Source organism: Lontra canadensis, unplaced genomic scaffold (genome assembly GCF_010015895.1).
Source record: "Lontra canadensis isolate GAN:19392208 unplaced genomic scaffold, GSC_riverotter_1.0 scaffold240, whole genome shotgun sequence".
In the NCBI taxonomy this organism is placed as follows: Eukaryota; Metazoa; Chordata; class Mammalia; order Carnivora; family Mustelidae; genus Lontra; species Lontra canadensis.
In genome coordinates, this window is record NW_022631234.1 from 306,713 (window position 1) to 329,670 (window position 22,958).

Consider the following 22,958-nt stretch of genomic DNA (forward strand, 5'->3'; position numbering starts at 1 on the left):
TTCAAGTGGCACCTGAGAGGCTTAGCCTGTGTCTCATGTCACTGTAGAAAGTATGTGTATATAAATGAATGACCTGTATTCATTTGTGCTGCTATAGTGATGTATTGAAGCCAGCATAACTGGTGGACACGGTCAGTGAGAGGAAGTGAAGCATCTTGGTGTTGGCTATTGAAGCAAATGTGAATAAAAAGAGGCTCTTAGATGTGGGACCTTAGGACCAGCAGTGAGGATTATAGAAGCTGCTTCCTGGGCCCCACTCCCAAGCGATTTAGTTGATGTGAGGCCCTGGACTCTACAATTTTTAAAGAAACACCCCAAGTGATTGTAATATAGGTGGGCTGTGGACCACAGTTCCTAAAATATGCTTATATAACTTTGAGTTAAACAGATAAATAAAGTTTTTTTAAAAAAGATTTTATTTACCTATTTAGCAGACAGAGATCACAAGTAGGTAGAGAGGCAGGCAGAGAGGGGAGGAAGCAGGCTCCCTGCAAAGCAGAGAGCACGATGCAGGCCTTGATTCCAGGACCCTGGGATCATGACCTGAGCTGAAGGCAAAGGCTTTAGCCTACTGAGTCACCCAGGCACCCCATAAAGTTGTTTTAAAAGAAGAAACTTTATCAGGAAAATATATAAGTCATTTCATAAATGTTCACATGGTGATCTTAAAATATTCCTTAGGAAGTGTCCTTAGTTATGTTCCTTTGCCTTCCAGAGTTAAGTAAAGCTACTACTCCACAATTATTTCCTAGAAACAGTTTAAAAATTAAAGCAAATACCAAGAAAAAAAAATCCCACCACTGTTACCACCATCACCACCACTAGCAAAAGAATCCATCAACAAACTTATGTCTGAAGTGGAGACATACTCCTCTTTCCCAGTAGATGGAGTGGCCTCAGTGTTTGCTTTCACACTTGGTTAAATATTTGCATGAGTGCCTTTGGCTGTCAATACAGAGGCGATCGCTGGCAGAATTAGCAGAATGCATGAGAAGTCCCCAAACTAGTAACATGGAGAAAGTAGCAAAATGTAAGACTCTCTTGCCCTGTGGTTGTTCTAGCCTCCCTGTGATTCTTCCTTCATCTTTATGCTGCCAAGACTAGTGCATTGAGAAGATAATCAGTAATCAATGGAAGCTCAGATATTGCTCCTAAGAAATACATAACATTTATGAAAGTAACAGCATGTGATCTCATAAATCTCAGATCTGCTCTTTATGAATCATTGAAAATAGCTCTGTGCTTTAATAAAACTGTTTTAAAAAAAATGTACCTTTGAGAAAAAAAATTTGCCAATATTTAATTTTTTGTAAGTTATGTTCTTTCCATCTATGGGACAGAAACAGAGCCCATTGCTTAAAAAAAATCCATCTGTGTGACCACTGATGTTTTCCAATTTGCATTATTCACATAAAGACTATGTTGAGCTCTGTGCAGAAGAGGGGTACACATCCTATGGAGGAGAATGAGAAGGAAAAGGATGGCAGGGACCTAATGTAACACTAAAACATGTAAAGCTAGCTCTTGACCTGACTACCTAAGACTGACAAACTACAGAATTTATCCAGGGTTTATCGTCTCCCACAGATCTTATCACTGTGGAAGTGAGTGAGAGAGATAGGTGTATAGATTTCTACTGCTGACATGACAGGTTACCACAAACACAGTGGCTTCAAAGGACTCACTTTATTATCTCACAGTTCTATGGGCTAGGAGTCCAATCAGGATCTCCCTGGACTAAAATCAAGGTGTCAACGGGGCTGCCTTCCTTCTGGAGACTCTAGGGGACAATCTGTTTCTTTGACTTTTCCAGCTCTTATAGGTTCCCTGTATTTCTTGGCCATTGGACACTTCCCTCCATCTTCAGCACTAGAAACAGCAGGTAGAGTTCTTTCACATAGCATCATTCTGACCTCCTTTTCTCCCTCTTCCAATATTAAGGACCCCGCGTAATTCCATGGGATCACCTGTACAATCCCGGATAAAGTCCCCATCTCCAGGTCCTTAACATAAGCACATTGGCAAAGTTCCTTTTGCTCTGTGATTAGAATTCCAGGGATTATAATGGGGACCTGATAGGGAGGGGGCATTATTTTGCCCACCACCACAGTATTAACTCAGGAGTCAACTAGTATTGGAACTAAATATATATAAATAATTTTATGTATATCTACTTCCCAAATACGTATTTTTTTCCAATGTACATTTCCTAATTTGAACATTTCAGTAAAGTACAACACTACCTCATGGCATAATCAAGACAAAGGCTAATCAGAACTCTAGAAGTATTTCATTGATGACCATAGAATTGCCTAAGCACTAGTCTCTTTGGAGTAGTTGCTTTGCTTTGTTTTCTGGACATGGCTTTTTTGTCTCCAAGTGCTGACGTTGCAGAAATTTTATCCAAGGCACAGTGGTAGAGGAAAGGAATGAATGGCCATGACACCGTTGGTGCACCTAGGACCCACTCACTTTCTGCTGTGAACCCTCAACTGGGTCTATATAGGGCAGGTGGGATGAGATTGTTAGATAGAAGATCTAACAATAATAAATATCTTAGTCCCCAATATGGGAGCAGCCAACTACATAAGCCAACTGTTAATCAAAATAAAGAGACATATTGATAAAAATACATTAATTGTAGGGGATCTTCATATGCTACTCTCAGCAATAGACATATCACCTAAGCAGAAAATCAACAAAGAAGAGCTTTGAATGACACATTGGACCAGATGGACCTCATAGATATATACAGAACATTCCAGCCTAAAACAACAGAATACTCATTCTTCTCGAGTGCACATGGAACTTTCTGCAGAATAGACCACATACTGGGTGACAAATCAGGGCTCAACTGATACTAAAAGATTGAGATTATTCCCTGAATACTCTCAGACCACGATGCTTTGAAACTGGAACTCAACCACAAGAAAAAGTTTGGAAGGATTTCAAACACTTGGAAGCTAAAAAGACTATCCTGCTCAAGAATGTTTGGGTCAACCAGGAAATCAAAGAAGAACTTAAACAATTCATGGAAACCAATGAGAATGAAGACAAATCAGTCCAAAATCTATGGGATACATCAAAGGCAATGCTAAGGGAGAAATACATAGGCATCGAAGCTTCCTTAAAAAAAAAAAAAAATTGAAAAATTCAGAATTCACCAGCTCTTTTTACACCTTAGAGAACTGGAAAATCAATAACAAATTAAGCCAACCCCATGCACAGAGAAGGGAAATAATCAAGATTAGAGCAGAGATCAATGAGTTTGGACTAGAGGTATAGTAGAACACATCAATGAAACTAGAAGCTGGTTCTTTGAAAGAATTGTTAAGATCAATAAACCACTGCACAAACTAATCCAAAAGAAAAGAGAGAAGGCCCAATTTAATAAAATTACAAATGAAAGGGGAGAGATCATGACTAACACCAAGGAAATAGAAACAAACATCAGAAATTATTATCAACAGCTGCATGCCAAAGAGTTATGCAGCCTAGAAGAAATGGATGCATTCCTGGAAACCTATTAACTTTCAAGTCTGTAACAGGAAGAAATTGACAACTTGAATAGACCAATATCTACCAATGAGACTGAAGCAGTGATCAAAAACGTCCCAAGAAATAAAAGTCCAGGACCTGATGGATACCCTGGAGAATTTCAAAGACAAAATAATACCTATTTTCTTGAAGCTGTTTCAAAGAATAGGAACAGAAGAAAAACTTCCAGACTCATTCTGTGAGGCCAGCATTACCTTGACCCCCAAACCAGGCAAAGACTCTATCAAAAAGGAGAATTTCAGACCCATATTCCTGATGAATATAGATGCCAAGATTCTCAACAAGATCCTAGCTAATAGGATCCAACAGTACATTAAAAAGATTATCCAGCAGACCTCTTCGATAAGCCTCTTTGACAACGACTTCGACAGCAACTTCTTTCAAGACATGTCTCCAAAGGCAAAGGAAAGAAAAGCGAAAATGAACTTTGGGGACTTCATCAAGATCAAAAGCTTCTGCACAACAAAGGAAACAGTCAACAAAACAAAGAGGCAACCCACGGAATGGGAGAAGATATTTGCAAATGACAGTACAGACAAAGGCTGATATCCAGGATCTATGGAGAACTTCTCAAACTCAAAACACACAAAACAGATAATCATGTCAAAAAATGGGCAGTAGACATGAACAGACACTTCTCCAATGAAGACATACAAATGGCTATCAGACACATGAAAAAATGTTCATCATCACTAGCCATCAGGGAGATTCAAATTAAAACCACATTGAGATACCACCTTACACCAGTTAGAATGGCCAAAATTAGCAAGACAGGAAACAACGTGTGATGGAGAGGATGTGGAGAAAGCAGAACCCTTTTACACTGTTGGTGGGAATGCAAGTTGGTGCAGCCACTTTGGAGCACAGTGTGGAAATTCCTTAAGAAATTAAGAATAGAGCTTCCCTATGACCCTGCAACTGCACTACTGGGTATTTCCCCCATAGATACTGATGTAGTGAAAAGAAGTGCCATCTATACCCCAATGTTTTATAGCATCAAAAACCACAGTCGCCAGACTGTGGAAAGAACCAACATGCCCTTCAACGGAGGAATGGATAAGGAAGATGTGGTCCATATACACTATGGAGTATTATGCCTCCATCAGAAAGGATGAATACCCAACCTTTGTAGCAACATGGACGGGACTGGAAGAGATTATGCTGAGTGAAATAAATCAAGCAGAGAGAGCCAACTATCATATGGTTTCACTTATTTGTGGAGCATAACAAATAACATGGAGGACATAGGGAGATGGAGAGGAGAAGTTAGTTGAGGGAAATTGGATGGGGAGATGAACCATGAGAGACTATGGACTCTGAAAACAACCTGAGGGTTTTGAAGGGGTGGAGGGTGGGAGGTTGGGGGAGCCAGGTGGTGGGCATTATGGAGGGCATGTATTGCATGGAGCACTGGGTGTGGTGCATAAACAATGAATTCTGTTATGCTGAAAATAAATTAAAAAAAAAAGATTAAAAGCTTCTGCACAGTAAAGGAAACAGTCAACAAAACAAAGAGAGAACCCACAGAATGGGAGAAGATATTCGCAAATGACACTCCAGACAAAGGGCTAATATCCAAGATCTATAAAGAACTTCTCAAACTCAACACACACAAAACAGATAACCATGTCAAGAAATGGGCAGAAGACATGAACAGTCACTTCTCCAAGGAAATACAAATGGCTAGCAGACACATGAAAAAATGTTCATCATCACTAGCCATCAGGGAGATTCAAATCAAAACCACATTGAGATACCACCTTACACCAGTTAGAATGGCCTAAATTAAGAAGACAGGAAACAACGTGTTTGAGAGGATGTGGAGAAAAGGGAACCCTCTGACCTGTTGGTGGGAATGCAAGTTGGTGCAGCCATTTTGGAAAACAGTGTGGAGATTCTTTAAGAAATAAAAATAGAGATTCCCTGTGACCCTGCATTTACACTACAGGGAATTTACCCCAAAGATACTGATGTAGTGAAAAGAAGAACCATATGTACCCCAATGTTCATAGCACCCATGGCCACAGTCACCAAACTGTGGAAAGAGACAAGATGCCCTTCAATAGACGAATGGTTTAAGAAGACAGGGTCCATATATACAATGGAGTATTATGCCTCCATCAGAAAGGATGAATACCCATCTTTTGTATCAAAGGAGACTATGCTGAGTTAAATAAGTCAAGCAGGAAAGTCAATTATCATATGGTTTCACTTACTTTTGGAGCATAAGGAATAACATGGTGGACATTAGTAGAAGGAAAGAAAAAGTGAATTGGGATAAATCAGAGGGGGAGATGAAGCAGGAGAAACTGTGGGTTCTGAGAAATAAACTGAGGGTTTTGGAAGGGAGGGCAGTGGTGAGATGGGTAAGTCTGGTGGTGGGTATTAAGGAGGGCACGTATTGCATGGAGCACTGGGTGTGGTGCATAAACAATGAATCTTCCTGGGATACTGAAAAAAAAAAAAAAAGACATTTTCTCCAAATTTCCAATTTGCAAATTTTACTATCACATGCCTGGAGATCTCTGTACTCTCATTGATCTGGAGGGTATCCCCTCTGCCTGTAGGATATGAACACTTGTTCCATTCCCCAAATAGAGAAATTCTCAGCTAGGATTTGCTCAACCATATCTTCTAGTCCTCTCTCTGTCCACCTGCTCAGGGATCCCAACAATTCTGATATTGGAACATTTCATGGCATTATTTATTTCCCGAATTCTATTTTCATGGCTTCTAAGGTATTTGTTCTAGGCCTCCTGATCCTTCTTTCCTAGCAGTTTGTCTTTTAGGGACAGTATAACTTGGGAACTAAAATGGTGGTTTTCCTTGTGTCTCTGCAGTGTGGGTTGACCAGAATACTGGAACTTGTAGTAATAGAACTTTACTCAGGAAAAAGAAAAAAGAGAGAGAGAGAGAGAGAGAGAGAGAGAGAGAGAGAGAGAACTTTACTCAGGCTGCCATTCTCTTATTTGTGATTACATTTTTTTTTCCTGTTTGAAAATTTTAGTTATTGTGGTAAAAATACCAAAATATTAGTAGAGTCCTTCTAGAGAATTGCTGGTGATTTGACTTTGAGCAGATGGATAAGGGTGTGGAACTCTGTGCTCTGTAGTTAGCCACTATTTTACTTTAAAACATTTGAGTTTCATCTTTTCTCAGAGAATTAGTTATACAACCATGGTGACTCCTATTGGACTGAAAGCAAAACCAGTGACTTCTCCGAGGTTCTCTTCTTGCAGGAAAATGCAGCGTTGATAAAAATCCAGGGCTCTGGGGCATTTCAATTTTTTATTACAATTTACTCGATGCACACAATTATTATGTATGCTAAGCCTTTTTCTTCCTGTGGAAATAAAGTGTCATTTTGTGTTGCTGTATATTCTACTACCCTTCAGAAAAGACTCCAGAGAGCAGTTGTAGAAGTCCCTGGTGTGGGACTGGCAGTTCTGGTGGTAAATGAATTCAGCCAAGGCAGGACACAGGAAATACAAGTTTATGGAATATGGTGCAAGGGAGCAGCTGGCAGGACAGCAATGGAGATACTGTCAGCCAGGGGGTAGTGCTAGTGGGGCTACAGGGAAATGGGGGAGTGAGGAGGTATGGAAATGTATGGAATTTTTCTCTTTTGGTACCTGTGCCCAGCCATAAGTAGCCCATTGGTCAGAAGCTGGGGCTTCTGGCTGTTTGGAGATGGGTTTCCTGATGTCCCTGTTTGCCCTCAGGCTGGCGGTCACCAAGGGCCCTTCTTCCTTACTCAGAGTTCCAGGGCTCAAGCCTGGTGCCTGAAAGCGCCCTCTACACCAGGTTTTAAAATACGTGAAAGTGTACAAAAATGAATTTATAAATAATTACTGTTTGTACAATTCTTCACAACAAACTGTGGAGATAAACAATAGTAGAGCTTCCAGCATGGACATCTGTGTAACTTTCAGGGATCCACTGGAGACTTTGACGGGGAATGAAAATTGAAGGAGAAATGATTGAGAAACAGTCCATGCTGACAAGATGGGAACAAAATGTGGACATGTCCAGGAAATAGTATTTTCTGTGCCAGTTAGACCATGGATTGATTTAATGTCAAGTCATTCTACAAACAGACATTACCGTGGACCAGACAGAAAGTGGGATTTTTGTCACCTGTATCTGAAAAGGCATTAACTTGCAAAGATGCCATTGCTGCCAACCAAAAATCAAGAGTATTTGAGAATGATTTTGAAAAGAGACCCTGAGACCTTATGGTGCCCTTGTAAAATCTAAACATTGCAGAAATACCTGCCTTGTATTAAAATTAAAGAGTATAAACTAATGTTTTTGAAGAGTTTGCCTACAGCTAATTTCCACACCTGAAATTCTTGGCCTCTGTTAGTAGCATACATGGAAATTAAAAGTTTGAGTTCTCCCTTTGCTTCAATTTAATATTTGGCACTCCTTGGATTGAATTTAATATGTTGAATGTTTTCAATTTGATTTGTGGTAGAGGTTTTAGCATTTTCTACTTCTATGCAGATTTCTTAAAGCAGAATTATTTGCATGTTTTTCTGCCTTCACAGAAGGCAAAGTTTCTTTTCTTTTCTTTCCTTTCCTTTTTTTTTTTTGTTTATGTTTATCACAGGGAAGAAAACTAAAAAGAGCAAAGCTATAGTGGTCAAACATGAAAGGAAGTCCTTGAGGGAGCTGTAGAAGTGTTGTAATCTGTAAGCCTGTAACCTATGAGCCACAGCAAATTCTAGACTTTGTTCTGTTTTCTCTCATCAAATATTTACCCAAAGATAATGAAAATATGAGTTTGTTAAGGCATAAACACCCCCATATTTACTGTAACAGTATTTATAATAGCAAAGATATGGAAGCCATCTACCAGTCCATTGACAGATGGACAAGGGGGAGGTAGTATGTATAAACAATAGAATTACATACAGCCAGAACAAAGAATGAGATTGTGTTATTTGTGATAATATGGATGGATATAGAAGGTTTTATACTAAGTGAAAGAAGTCAGACTGGAGAAGACAAATATTGCATGATTTTACTCATATGTGGAACACAAACAAACCAAATAAATAAGCAAACAAATGAAAGGCAGAATCAGACCTGTGAGCACAGAGCACAAACCCATGCTTGCCAGAGGGGAGATGGAGTGCGGTGTGGGCCAAAGAGGGTGAAGAGAATGGGAGATAGGCTCCCAGTTAGATGATTGGTACACTTTTGAAGAGCACAGAATAATGTTTAACTTGTTGAATCAGCATGTTTCCATCTGAGAATTAACATAATATTGTCTGTCAATTACACTCAGATAAAGATGAGTCATAAAAAATTAAAATAAATTAAGCTTTACCTTATTAGAGGTTTTTAAAAAGTGTGTGTAATGGGGTGCCTGGGTGGCTCAGTGGGTTAAAGCCTCTGCCTTCCGGCTCAGGTCATGATCCTAGGGTCCTGATCCTAGGGTCCTGGGATTGAGCCCCACATCGGGCCTTCTGCTCAGCAGGGAGCCTGCTTCCCTTTCTCTCTCTCTGCCTGCCTCTCTGCCTACTTGTGATCTCTGCCTGTCAAAATAAATAAATAAATAAAATCTTTAAAAAAAAAAAGTGGGTGTAATACTTTCTACCAACTGGCACATTAGAAATTCATAATTATTTTTACCTTCGCCAATGTTTTAAAGCCTCGGCGTTTATCTGGAAGTGTTTCAAAAGCACTTGAAGCTATTATATGCTATTATATTATATGCTATCAGCTGTTATATGGCTGTTCAAGTAGAAAGTGCAATCTTAACACCCCACTAGATAATTTATTTTGAGCAAGAAAAAAATCATTCATGGCCAGTGAATAGTGTTTATTAACAAATAGCTGGACCGTGAGCCTGATGACCTGGCAGTGTGTGGGTGGGGGGAGTGAAATTTGCTGTTTGGTGTCTTTCCTGCAATGTGTCCAGGTGTCTTTCCAGTGTCTTTCAAGAAAATCTTCCCTGTGCTTTGTCATTCCTTCCCCTCCTCTTCCAACATGGGATCCAAGGGCCAGCATTCAAGGGAGATAAGCTTTCTGGCCCAATCATGCTGGGCCATTGTTGAATCCAAGGTCCCCTTCCTTCTCCTCTTTCATCCTGAGTTGTGTGGGGCTGGGGGCTGGGCTGGGCTTGAGGACTGGGGTGTGTGTGGGGGGCAGTGCTGGTGCAGCTCCGGCACTCCTACTTCTAGAAAGTTCCTGGAATAAGTATTATTAGATGGCAGGGCTCATGTCTTCCTTCATCTCTGTTGCATGTGTGAGAATGAAGTGTCATAAGAACAACTTCTGTAGCCCAGGTCCTGGCACATACTAGGTACTCAATAATTTTTTTTCCCCTCTGTTCTTGTATAAAATTCCCCTAATGTCTCCCAGGCCTTGAGGAGTCTCCCTGTTGGGCAGAGAAAGTTGGTGGCAGTGGGGGATGGACCTGGAGGTTAATATTGGTCCTTGTTCATTCATTATTTTTCAGTTAAGATGGGTTTTCCCAATACTGCTGACTCTAAGTGGATATTGGCAGAAATGCACATTTGGGGATAATAGCATGGGATGTGTTCAGGTATATCCAGAAGTCCTGGGTTTGCCCAGAGTTTTAATATGTCCGATGAGACATCTGGGCAGAAACTCCCATGCATTGATGGGTCAGTCTTTCTTTCATTAAAACAAATGTAACATATCATTCAGAACAATCAAGAGTGAACACAGGCTGAAAGAGGCTTTGCTGGGAGCTAGGCCAGGGTGTTGGTCCCAAGCAGGAAAACGCTGGGGAGCAGCAGGACAGGATGTGTGTGGTGGGATCCACAGTGTCCTTTAGGAGAATGTAATCTGACTCTTATGCTTCTCAGTGATTTCCTGGTCATATTGAGGAATCAGGAGAAGAAAAGCATGCAGAAGCTGGCATGTCATTCAGGGGAGGGGCCTGAGTCTGGGCCCTGTGTCCCTGGGCCTCCATGGTAGCCTGTGACTCATGCAGACATGGAGGAGGGCCCTGTGCTGAGGTGGGAAAGGTCTAGTCCTGTGGGCAGAGCAGGCTGGGAAAGTTTCCAAAGGGCTGGGAGGACTTTCCTTCAACAGGTTTGTGTGACCCCCAACCTCATCAGCATACTAAGCAGTAGGAAAGGCTGTGCTCCTGGGGGAGACAGTTGCCAGCCCTGAGCCCTGCTGTCTGCTCTAAGGCCCAGACCTGTGGGATTGCCCTGCCTCCTCTCTGGAGGTGTTCATCTGCTTCCTGCCCTGTTTCTCCCTAGCTCTAAGGAAATGGAGGATTACTTCAGGGGCTCTTTGCTCTCCCATCTCCCCTCCCTGCTTCTCCTCTTCCAGCTGCCTGCTGGGGACTCTGCAGGTGAGTGTGTCCCCTCCCCTTCCCTGTGTCTCCCTGGGGTGGGTGAGAACACCAGGGAGCTCTGCTGGCATCTCCATCAGGACAGATGGCTATTGGTGGAGGCCCTGGCTCTAGAAAGATTCTTGTGATCTTTCAATGGCTAGTAGTTGAAATAGATATTAGTATCTAAATTTTGAAATGATTCCCAAAATGTAAACAAGGACCAGGGACCATGACGCTTGTCTAATGGGGACTTTATGTCTTAAAAAATGAAAAACGTGAATTTCATCATGAAAAGTGTGAAAGTAAATTTGCCTCGATTTCTTGTTTCCTGGCTTTGTTGGTATCTAAGCAGTTATTCTCCAATGAATTCAATGCACCCACAGCTATTTACAGGGTATGGAGTATGTGTTAGGTAGTAGTCTATGTACAAAGCTGACAGAATCCCTATCTTCACAGAGTTTACATTCTGTCAGGAGACAGCAAACCACATGCCATATAATTAATATCTGTTAGAGGTGTGAAGAGCATGGGACAAGGAAGTAGAGGAGATGAGGCAGTTGAGGGAGTTGTGGGAGCAGGAGTTGCTGTGGACAGGCAGCAGTGCTCCATAAGGTGACCAGTGTAGGCAGTGAGATAGGAACGAAGATGTGGAGGAGGTGGGGTACCAGCCTGTGAGGATCCCAATGGAAAGAGTGTCTCCACAGGGAAGAAAATCCTGGGCAAAGCTGGCAGAGTACTTGGATCATCAAGGAGCCCAGAAGGCAAGTATTGGCTGGAGCAGACTGAATGAGAAGGAGAGAAGCAGGATTTGAGAGTCGGAGAGCTCTGTGAGGTCTTCCTCTTGGGATTTCAGACCAGTGGGGAACTGGGGAGCCATTGCAGGGCTTGAGCCAAGTAAGGACATGGTTTTACTTACAGGTTAAAAGGGTCACATACATGGGGTTGGGGAGAGGATAGTCCCAGGGAGACTAGTCACTGTCATCCCCTAGGTGAGACTGATAACTCAGCCACATTTGAGTAGCACAGGAGATGATAAATCACTCTTCAGAGGTCCAGCAGGGCTGGTCCTGCAGAATATTGTTTCATGGCTTGTCACCCATCCTCAGAAGGCCAAGGGCTGTCAGGAGGTGGTGGAGGAGTGAACCTTGTTTTGTAGCTAGTACTGCTTTGGTGCCTGTGACCTACAGAATAGGGGAAGATTTTAATGGAAGTAGCTGTGGGCTCCAGTTTTTAGTGCACATGGAATTCACCAGAGGAGAAACACATGTACAGAAATATTAAACTTAGGAGCAGGTGTGGGAAGTTGCTGGGTGTGGACCCATGAGCAGAGAGTTCCCACCTAGGCCACAGTAGTGCTCTTTGGTGCGCTTTCAGTCCCGTCCTAAGAGAAGGCAGGTTAGAGCTGTGGTTCTCAGAGTGTGTTCCCTGGAACATCAGTATCAGCATTTCCCACCACCTCCTTAGAAATGCACATTCTTGGACCCACTCGACCTACTGAGCCAGGAGTTCTGGGGGTGGAGCCCAGCAGTCTGTGTTTCACAGGCCTTCCTGGTGATTTGATGCCTGTGGAAAGTTAGAACCACTAGTTAGAGAGTCCTTCATGGAAGGACCTGGAGCCAGGAACACAGGCTGTGGAGGGAGTCACATTGACACCATTTCGGGGTCTCAAAATTGTGGTAAGATGGTCTTGTTCTGATTCAGAATGGTCAGAGCTGAGTCCTCTGGTCAAGGCCTCCTGCCTGACACTTACCTCCTTCTGCCTGGGACTCCCAACTGACAGTGTGTTCCCTGCCCCTGGCCTTTCTCACTCCTATGACTGTGTCCACAAAGGAGTTCATGGCCTCACCGGTGAAGACCTTCCTCACCTGGGAGGAGGCAATCCCTCACATCCATAATGTCCAGGCTTTCAACAACAGGCTGTATGCCTGCTTCTTCAGACAAGGAAGCTTCTGTGAATCTGTCTGTTCGGAAGTGAAGGTGACAGATGGGTGGTTGACCTATATTAGGTCCTGCAGTATTAGAGTTAGGAGCCATATCCGAGCCAAGTAAATCAGCCCCTTATTTTTCAGTTGAAGGAAAGAAGTCTTTCACTTATTCAGATTCAGTTATTCAGTATAAATATATAGAACCCATACTAAGTACCAGGTTCCCTTTTAGATACCTGGACACACCAGTGAACCAAAGAAAGATCCCTGCACTGCAGCATTTATATTCTAGAGGCAAAAAATAGATAGATGAATGGGGGCTAGAGGAAGTTAGATGTTAGTGAGTAGGCATTTTGAAGAGAGGATATCTGGGGGTGAGATTTCCAAGAAGAGGAGCATGCATGTGAAACACTTGAGGAAGGAGTGTGGCTTGTGAGTCTGGGCACACAGGGAATCCACATAGTTGGTGAGAGAGGTGAATGGAAGGGTGGGGAGACATGACAATCCTGGAATAAAGAGGTGGTCCTGGTCCATGGGCATAGAGAGGAGATTGATTATGAAAAACTCATGAGGAGGACACACTTGAGCAGGTACCTGAGTGAAGCACATAGTGTGTCAAATAGTCCTGCAGGTTGATGGACTGGACCATCAGGGCACAGAGCATGGTTACTGTGGTTATGACAGTTAACCAAATAGTCCAGAGACTGGAATGTGTGTGCTCTGTGGGGCACAGGTATGGAATTTGGGCTGGAAGTGGATGGGGATTTTGTGGGGGAGTGGAGGCAGATGTCAGCATAGAGAAGTCTTTGTGTGCTGTGTGATGGAGTTTGGATGCAGACCTAAGGAAATTTTAAACAGAACTGTGCAGGGGTTTGATTTAACAGCATGAAGGATGGAGACTGGAGGCATGTTTGGAATGCCTCCAGGAAGTTTGGCTGTCTGACTCTATGTAGGGGCAGCTGGGTGGAAGGGGAGGCATCTGGCTTCAGAGAGTTTTGGAAAGTAGACTCTGCTGAGTGTGTAGATTTGGGGACAGAGTTTAAAGGTGGGACAGAAGACTACAGAGAGTCCCAGGGTTTCTTTTTGGTTATTTGTTTAATAGTAGTAGAAATATTGATAATGATGTATTATTTGCCAATTGTTGTCATGATGCTGTGTAACACACAGACACAGAAATCTTGGTGGCATATAGCCATTTATTTAATTTGGGTATTTAGGCAGTTTAGCTCATCTAGGCTGTTTTAACTGGGCTTCCTTACACATCTTTGTTCATTTCGGGAAAATGTCACTAAACTCACATCTCCCAAACCAGAAATCTTCTCCACAAAGATAGTAGGAAAAGAAATAATTTTTATTATTTCTATTTTTTATTTATTAGCATTAACTACAATGTGATGTGCCTCATAGAGATTCTTTCAAGAGATGTGGAGACAAATAGATCTCACCCTTTCCATGACCATGCTGCTGTCACAACTCATTACATACATGTTCTCAGGATAGACAGTTACTAGCTCTGAAGTCAGCCGACTTGACAGCACCATTTGTCACAAGCAGTTCATGCTATGTTTACTTGGCAATCAGGGTGATCATTATGTTAGCCAACTGGCTTTATCTGGAAGGCAACAAAATTCTCCCATCTTTATGACAGAAGGTGATTTTACATGTGGTCCTGGTGCCCACAATATTTAGTTTCCTACCCTGGCATAGAAAGGGGGAGAGAAGGGTGCTGTCTTCCTTGGTGTTAACAGTTCAAAGAGAAGTTTCCCAGGTCCTTGAGAAAGACATTCCAGGATCACAAAGCTAGAAAAAGTCCTGTGTAGTTTTTACATTTCAAAAAGGATAGAAAGCACCCACAATCACAAGTTTCCTCAAGTAAATACTGTAAGAAAAGTATGGGAAGGGACTGTCTGTCCTTATTTTCAATATGGACAGTGAGTTCATACCTTCAATTTTTATTTGTCCTGACAATGGATCTTGGCTGGGGTGGTTACATGGGTGTTGTCTAGTTGGCTGGTGGCTGGTCTAGAACAGCTTCAGCTGAAAGGCTGTGTTAGCCTGAGCACATGCCACCTGTGGAAAAGGGCAAGGCAATGACACAAGCAGTTTCCAACCTCTGCTAGAGTCACATTCCCTGAACTCTCAGTGGCTGAGTCAAGTCACAGTTTGGATCCCAGAAGGAGAGTGTGAAGGCATTAACAATATGTGTCAGAGGACTCACTGGATGCAAAGAAGGCTGAAGGATTGGGGATATTTTAATCATCGTCCTATCACAGATGAGTCCAAACACGAATTAGTTCAGGATTTGAGTTTGAAGTATCTGTGAAGAATGGCAGAGCTAACCCCCAGGGATGTGGATATTAGGGAAGGAGCTCAGGAGGTATGTAGGGTTGTCAATGGTGGAAATGATGACCAAGTTACAGTAGGTGTGTAAGCAGATGCCCTAGAGGGTATGTGAGGTGAGAAGAGCAGAGAAGGATGGATGCTGGGACCAAATTCCTTCTTCTGTCACTCTGGGAGATGGACCTCTACCCTCATGGTTGGGGAAAAGAGCCCTGCACTCTGTGCCTGCAGCAGTCCCTGTGCTCTTTCCTTCTGTTCCCTGAGGTATGGCTACTGTTTTGCTCCCTGTAGAGGCCACTTCTCAAAGAGATCCCAGAATGCAATGCTGTCCCTGGAGTTGTGCAGAGGAAGACTCTGCCGGGATTCCTGGATTCTCCAGCTTCTCTCTTGCAGGTATGGGCTCTACTCCTCAAGTGCACATCCAAGACCCAGAGGAGGATGGGGTCCAAGTTCTGTGCATGGCCTTGGGGTGGTTCCTGAAACCTCAGGTATAATGGAGAGCTCTCAGAGGGGAGAAGTTCCTGGTATTCTCTGAGATACATGCCCAAGACAGTGGGAGGCTGTTTAGTGTGGAGGCTGCTCAGTGTGGAGGCTGCTCTGGTGGGTGAGGATCCGCTTTTCAGGCAGTGTGATCTACCATGTCTTCTACCTCATCCTGGGCCAGGGGAAGGCAATAGCTCTTTTCATTTAAAGTCAGTGCTCTTTCTGGGAGGGAGGGGCAGGTGTTCCTGGGTGTACTTGGCTGGTCTGTTCTGGTCCGTGTCCCTGACAGGGTCTCTGGCTGGGTACAGAGGCCTTCTTTCCTAGGCCTCTCCTTGGAAGCCAGCTTTCAGAGTGAGCCTGAACTCGCTGATGCTCTTAACCCTTGGGGCTGCCTACCACAGCAAGAGAGAAAATACCGCAAAGTGGCAGGAGATGCAGGAACAGGAGAAACTACACAAGGACAAGCAAAAGGACTAGAACACAAAGGAAAATGTGCTGAATGCCAGAGGTAAGGCAGGGAAGGGGCCATCGTCTGTGAATGTGGAAGCTGGTGTGGAGGAAAAGTGGACAGGAAGGCCCTTGGCCTGGGCAGGTGGCAAAGTAGTTTCATAGAGCATAGTTGGGGCTGTGGAAGCTTGAGGGGTCTGGAGTTAGATCTTCTTATAGGATACAGAGAGATATTTTGGTAGGTTTTGCAGGTACAGTCTTTGCTGTTCTTAGTGATGGGAGTTCATGCCTATCTTTCAATTTCTTTCAGATGATCTGCAAGCAGATCTTGGTAAGTTCTGTTCTTTCTCTAGAACTTTCTGCATCTCCTTTGTAGGAGATGTTCTGGTTCTCAGCTCACTGTTTCCTGTGTTGCCTTTCAGACTGGAGGAAATCCATTTACCTGGCTGGTGAGTGACTTTCCAGATATCCTTGTGTCTTCGTCTTATTTAAGCCAAGAGATATCCCCTCTCCTTGTGCCCTGCAGAGACATGTGGACCTTTCCCTGAGTTCAGAAGTGGAAGCTGGTGGGAGGCAGACCCCACTCTATGAGCTTTCCCTGATCTATGCCAATGTTTCCTACCCAGTGCCTGGGAATCTGGGGGTGATGGTGGTCCCTGGAGTCTGTTGTGCATTTTGGCTTTATTCGAATACTGACCTACCCACCACATTGCTTGCTTTTTAGCCTTTACTATAACTAGTTCTGTTAGCACCGGGAATCCAAAAGCCAGCTGCTCTGAAATTTCATTAAAGAAGGTATAAAAATAAATGGGGCTCATTAAACAAAGGAGTGGTCCTGACCGCATAATACCAACTGGGTAGAGTGTGTTTTCTCCAGTTCCTGGAAGTTGTGGTCACAAAGTGGTGGGTAGAGGACTGGAAAGACTATGTGTGAGAATATGGTGGGATGAACTGTCAATGCCCCCAAATAGCAATGTGTTATCTGAGAAAGATTGGCCACCTTTACCCCAGAGCTCACCTCACATCCCTGTCCTGAAGTCATCCTCCCTTTTGACTTCTTTCTTAAATATCTCTGTTATCGAAATCACTGAATGTAGTAATAATTTTTTTACAATTATGGAATAATGTATATTTTATTCCCTCAAATATTTTCCTATATTGTATAATTCTCAGTTAATAGGTGCAAAATCCAATGCAAGTAGAATAAGTTTTTTTTTAAAGTTTTGAAGCAAATGATAGCTAAATGACTTGGCGAAGTACTCAAAATGGTTGTGGACAGGAGTGAAACTCAGCCTGTGATGCAGACTTCCGGACCTCTGGTCCAGGGATTTTCCCACAATACCCTGCAGTCAGCACGTGGCAGTGGGTCATCTCCTCTCCAGATTTTCCCCGCTCTGCAGCTAGTATCACCTATATTCCAGAAGGCAGGCAAGGGTCAGTAGATGAACGCTGAGCAGGCTTGTTCTGACTGAGTTCTTACCAGGGTGTGCTCCCTTTCAGCCAGGAGGAAGGCACAGCTGTATGCAGGTAAGTGACTCTGGGGTTCCTGGTGGCCTTACGTCCCCAGCCTCAACTCTGCCCCATTCTTTGTCATGTACCCCACATCAGGACAGGGTTGGTGTACATGCTGTCCTTGTCACTTCTGTCTTCTCCCTCTGGAAGACTGCAGGGACTATTCTTGGGAACACAGATATGCCTCTATTCTGACCCATTCTCTACTATAGGTGGCTGTTGGAGGTAGCAACACCCTCTGAACACACCTTTTTAGCTGATTATTTTGGTTTATTCAGTGTCAATAAAGAGGTCATTTATAAGGAGAGTCTGGAAAAGGGTAGTGATTGTATAGATTAGAAATTCCCATGTCTAGAAGATTTCAGAAATCATGTTTGCCTGCTTAGTACTTAGATCTTCCTAAGTGGATTCTTGGGCCTGAATCCATTTTACCCTGAAATTCCTACTTTTCATAGCTCTAAGTTTGGTTTACCTGCTTCTTGCTGGTCCCCTGGTATGTTCTTCATTTCACTTTCTCATGCGCTGACTCCTTTTCCAAGCTGGGTTTCTTCCTTTAAATGTCTTATTTGCTGAGGAATTAAATGCTTTAGACCAGGTGTTCTGAATGTGAGATCCAGAACCCCCAGGACAGTTATGTATTCCTAGGAGTGGGGTCTATGAACCACCCTCAGTATATACAAAATCTTGTATATATATTTGTGTAGCTTGAGGAATAACATATTTTAAAATATATTACACTGTAGTCTATAGTATATTTTAATATATAACATTATGATAGATGATATGTATAGATTCAAATACAGCCACTAATGATTGTTCCCAACCATTGTCATTCCTTTTAGGAGAATATTGCACTTGCCTGATGGGCTCCACCTTGTTTGGGTTTATTGGGGGCAATGTATAGAAGGACACATCTAGAGGAGTGAGAATTGTTTACCACAGAAAGGTGGGGAGCAAATCAGGGAAGGGAAAGCTGGTAGGGAAGAGAGGAAGAGATAAGAAGGAAAGTAGAGATCCTGTGATTCCTCTTGGAGAGGTTTTGGGCGGCTCAGAGCAGTGGAAGTGAGACCAGAAATCGCAGTCACAGTGGTTAAATTGGGAAGTGCTACCGGGGTGTGCAAGGTATTTGGGTGCATGAAAAGTAATAAACTCCTGACATCTGTCTGGGACATTTCTAAAAAGACATATTTATTTTAATTATCTAACTGAGTTTGCTTCTAATAATGAGACCATCTCAATCTTCTAGTGGAATTGGGACCAGAGTGTGATCAGGGTGATCCTAATGCAATGAACGTTTATCCAGAGCATCCTTTAACAATAGGGTGGGTTAAGATCTTGGCCCTTTGAACCTGTGTAACATGTGGTCTTTTGAGTTTGGCTCTTTGTGTTCACGATCAGGGATAATGACTGTGACAGCAGAGAAGGGGGAACCATAGGTGAAGGAGGCGGGGGGCTAGATGTATGAGGAAATCCCTTCAGAGAGCCTCACTGGTTCTTGAAATTTATTTGTTAAAAATGGGGATCAACTATTCTTCTTTTAGCATCTCTCCCTTCTCTATTGAACTGAAGTGCATGTGTTTCAAAGTATACCTTGTAACAGACTCTTAACTCTAGAGAAGAAATTGAGGATTACTGGAGGGGCATGGGTGGGGGATGGGCTAGATTAGGGACAGGGATTAAGGAGGTCACTTGTGATGAGCACTGGGTATTGTATGTAAGTGATGAGTCACTAAATCCTCGACTTGAATCTAATACTACAGTGTATGGTAACTGACTGGAATTTAAATAAAGACTTGGAAAGAAAAAGAAGCCTATGGGGGAAAATAATGTGAACTCTATACCTGTTTATTTTGTCAGGACAGAACACTCTTACAGTAGAATCAACATTTTCACATTGATGGGCTCATAGTGTGAGGTGGACTAATGTCTGATCTCATCTTATTCACGAAATTGGAAAAATAATCCATAATGAAAGACTTGCTGTGGAAATGAGTGAAGAATTCACTTAAGCCTCTGAAATGCATAGCATAGCTCTGGAGGCATTGTAGAGTCTCAGAATGGAATGCCAACTCCCTTTTTTTCTCTTCCTTCTCCTTCTCCTTCTGATTCCTCTTCTTTGCTAATGCGTATCAGTATTTATATAGAAATGTGTTCCTTACGAGTCAACTGATCTCTCAGTGAAGAACAAGTAAACAAAGTTTCTTTTTCTCAAAGGGTCACAGAGATCAGCCCATTTTAAGTGATCTGTTTCCATCAAACAAATCAACACAGACAGAAAAGCCCATTTATCTGAATAAATCTGTGTAAGTGGGAGTGGTGGTCACAGAGTTACATCCCAAATGTTCAAGAAAATGTCATTTCCTTATTTTTATGAATGTTCTAATTTTGTTCCGGAGTCTCTGACCTATTGGAGGTAACAGCTTTCCCACTGCAGACATTTCAGTCCTCTGACATATGTAAGTTTTGCTTTGATCAGTTAGCTTCCTCTTTCTTCCCAAAAGGGAGTATGAAGGTTGAAAGAGTTTATGTGTCCTTGGGCCATTGGGGGAGGTGGGCCCTGTGCTCTCCTCTTGCTTAACTCAGGAACTCAGGCTACAGAGGGTAACTTGATCTGGTGCATAGGACACTTGGGTTTGGGGTTCCATTTAGGTGTTTGGGGACATTGTTTTCTCCCTCTGTGCCAACCCCATCTCAAGTTCCTTAATCGTAATCACATCTGTAATGTTCTCTCTGTTGCAACAATTTCATAATTTCTGAGGCATTGGACATGGCCATATTTGGAACCTGCCACATAATGTGTCTCCTGGTGCTTTTGATCTCTGTGACTTATTACAGAGAGAAGTAGATGAGTAAACCCAATTCTTCTGGGTTTCCCCATATATATAGTGGTGATATTCCTCCCAATACTCCATTGAAAAGGGAAGCAAATTCATTAGTGTCTGACCTCTCATTGGATGTATGTAATTCCTTCTTTAGACTTCTTTCTACCTTCCTTGAAATATCTCTGTTGCCTCCTGACTGGGCCAGATTTCTCTAAAGTAGTATCCTGAGTTCTCCTCACCATGGCTGATAGTCATCCTCAAAGTGCAGCTCCACCAAGGAGCATTGTCTCTACATTGTCAGCCTTCAAGATCAGTTCAATCAGTTAAATAAATGGAGGCCTCAAGAATTTTTAAAGAAATTTATTTATTTATTTTTGAGAGAGAGACAAAGTGAGTGGTAGGAGGGGCAGAAGGAGACAGAGAGAGAGAATCCTTGAGCAGACTCCCCACTTGTGCAGAGCCCAACATAGAGCTTGATCCCATGACTGTTTGAGATCATGACCTAAGCGGACATCAAGAGTCAGGTGCTTAACTGACTGAACCACCCAAACACGTCAGAGACCTCAGAAATTCAGGTCTCTCCAATTCTTTCTCAAGAAAACTTAGCTTTCAGGGTGGATGTGTATCTAGGGCTTAAGAAAGAATAATTTGATAGTGAAATCTGGGAATAGAATCTTATTTTCAGATTTTCTTTTTAGGATTTTTTTTTTTTGCTAATTATTTTTTGTTTGTTTTTTAATTTCTTTTCAGCATAGCAGTATTCATTGTTTTTGCACCACATGCAGTGCTCCATGCAATATGTGCCCTCCCCAATACCCACCACATGGTTCCCCCAACCACCCACCCCCAGCCCCTTCAAAACCCTCAGGTTGTTCTTCAGAGTCCATAGTCTCTCATGGTTCACCTCCCCTTCCTATTTCCCTCAACTCCCTTCTCCTCTCCATCTCCCCATGTCCTCCATGTTATTTCTTATGCTCCACAAATAAGTGAAACCATATGATAATTGGCTCTCTCTGCTTGACTTATTTCACTCAGCATAATCTCTTCCAGTCCCATCCATGTTGCTACAAAAGTTGGGTATTCATCCTTTCTGATGGAGGCATAATACTCCACAGTGTATATGGACCACATCTTCCTTATCCATTCGTCCATTGAAAGGCATCTTGGTTCTTTCCACAGTTTGGCGACCATGTCCATTGCTGCTATAAACATTGGGGTACAGATGGCCCTTCTTTTCACTACATCTGTATCTTTGGGATAAATACCCAGTAGTGCAATTGCAGGGTCCAAGGGAAGTTCTATTTTTAATTTCTTGAAGAGTCTCCACACTGTTCTCCAAAGAGGCTGCACCAACTTGCATTCCCACCAGCAGTGTAAGAGGGTTCCCCTTTCTCCACATCCTCTCCAACACATGTTGTTTCCTGTATTGCTAATTTTGGCCATTCTAACTGGTGTAAGGTGATATCTCAATGTGGTTTTAATTTGAATATCCCTGATGGCTAGTGATGATGAACATTTTTTCATGTGTCTGATAGCCATTTGTATGTCTTCATTGGAGAAATGCCTGTTCATATCTTCTGCCCATTTTTTGATATGCTTATCTGTTTTGTGTGTGTTGAGTTTGAGGAGTTCTTTATAGATCCTGGATATCAACCTTTTGTCTGTACTGTCATTTGCAAATATCTTCTCCCATTCCGTGGGTTGCCTCTTTGTTTTGTTGACTGTTTCCTTTGTTGTGCAGAAGCTTTTGATCTTGATGAAGTCCCAAAAGTTCATTTTCACTTTTGTTTCCTTTGCCTTTGAAGATATATGTTGAAAGAAGTTGTTGTGGCTGATATCGAAGAGGTTACTGCCTATGTTCTCCTCTAGGATTCTGATGGATTCCTGTCTCATGTTGAGGTCTTTTATCCATTTTGAGTTTATCTTTGTGTACGGTGTAAGAGAATGGTCAAGTTTCATTCTTCTACATATAGCTGTCCAATTTTCCCAGCACCATTTATTGAAGAGACTGTCTTTTTTCTACTGTATATTTTTTCCTGCTTTGTCGAAGATTATTTGACCATAGAGTCAAATAATCTCTACTCTGTTCCACTGCTCTATGTGTCTGTTTTTATCCCAGTACCATGCTGTGTTGGTGATCACAGGTTTGTAGTAAGGCTTGAAATCAGGTAATGTGATGCCCCCAGTTTTATTTTTGTTTTTCAACATTTCTGTGTCTCTTCTGATTCCATACAAATTTTAGGATTATTTGCTCCAGCTCTTTGAAAAATACCAGTGGAATTTTGAGCAGAATGGCATTAAAAGTATTGATTTCTCTAGGCAGTATAGACATTTTAACAATGTTTAGTCATCTGATTCAAGAGCATGGAATGGTCTTCCATCTTTTTGTGTCTTCTTCAATTTCTTTCAGGAGTGTTCTGTAGTTCCTCGAGTACAGATCCTTTACCTCTTTGGTTAGGTTTATTCCCAGGTATCTTACGGTTCTTGGTGCTATAGTAAATGGAATTGATTCTCTAATTTCCCTTTCTGTATTTTCATTGTTAGTGTATA

At 42.4% G+C, this 22,958-nt stretch overlaps 1 protein-coding gene across 1 annotated transcript in view; it reads left to right on the forward strand.

The window, feature by feature from the left end:
• LOC116862399 (butyrophilin-like protein 1) overlaps positions 1 to 22,958 on the forward strand; it is a 119,358-nt gene that overhangs the window by 67,687 nt on the left and 28,713 nt on the right. The gene's annotated exons all lie outside the window — the stretch shown is intronic.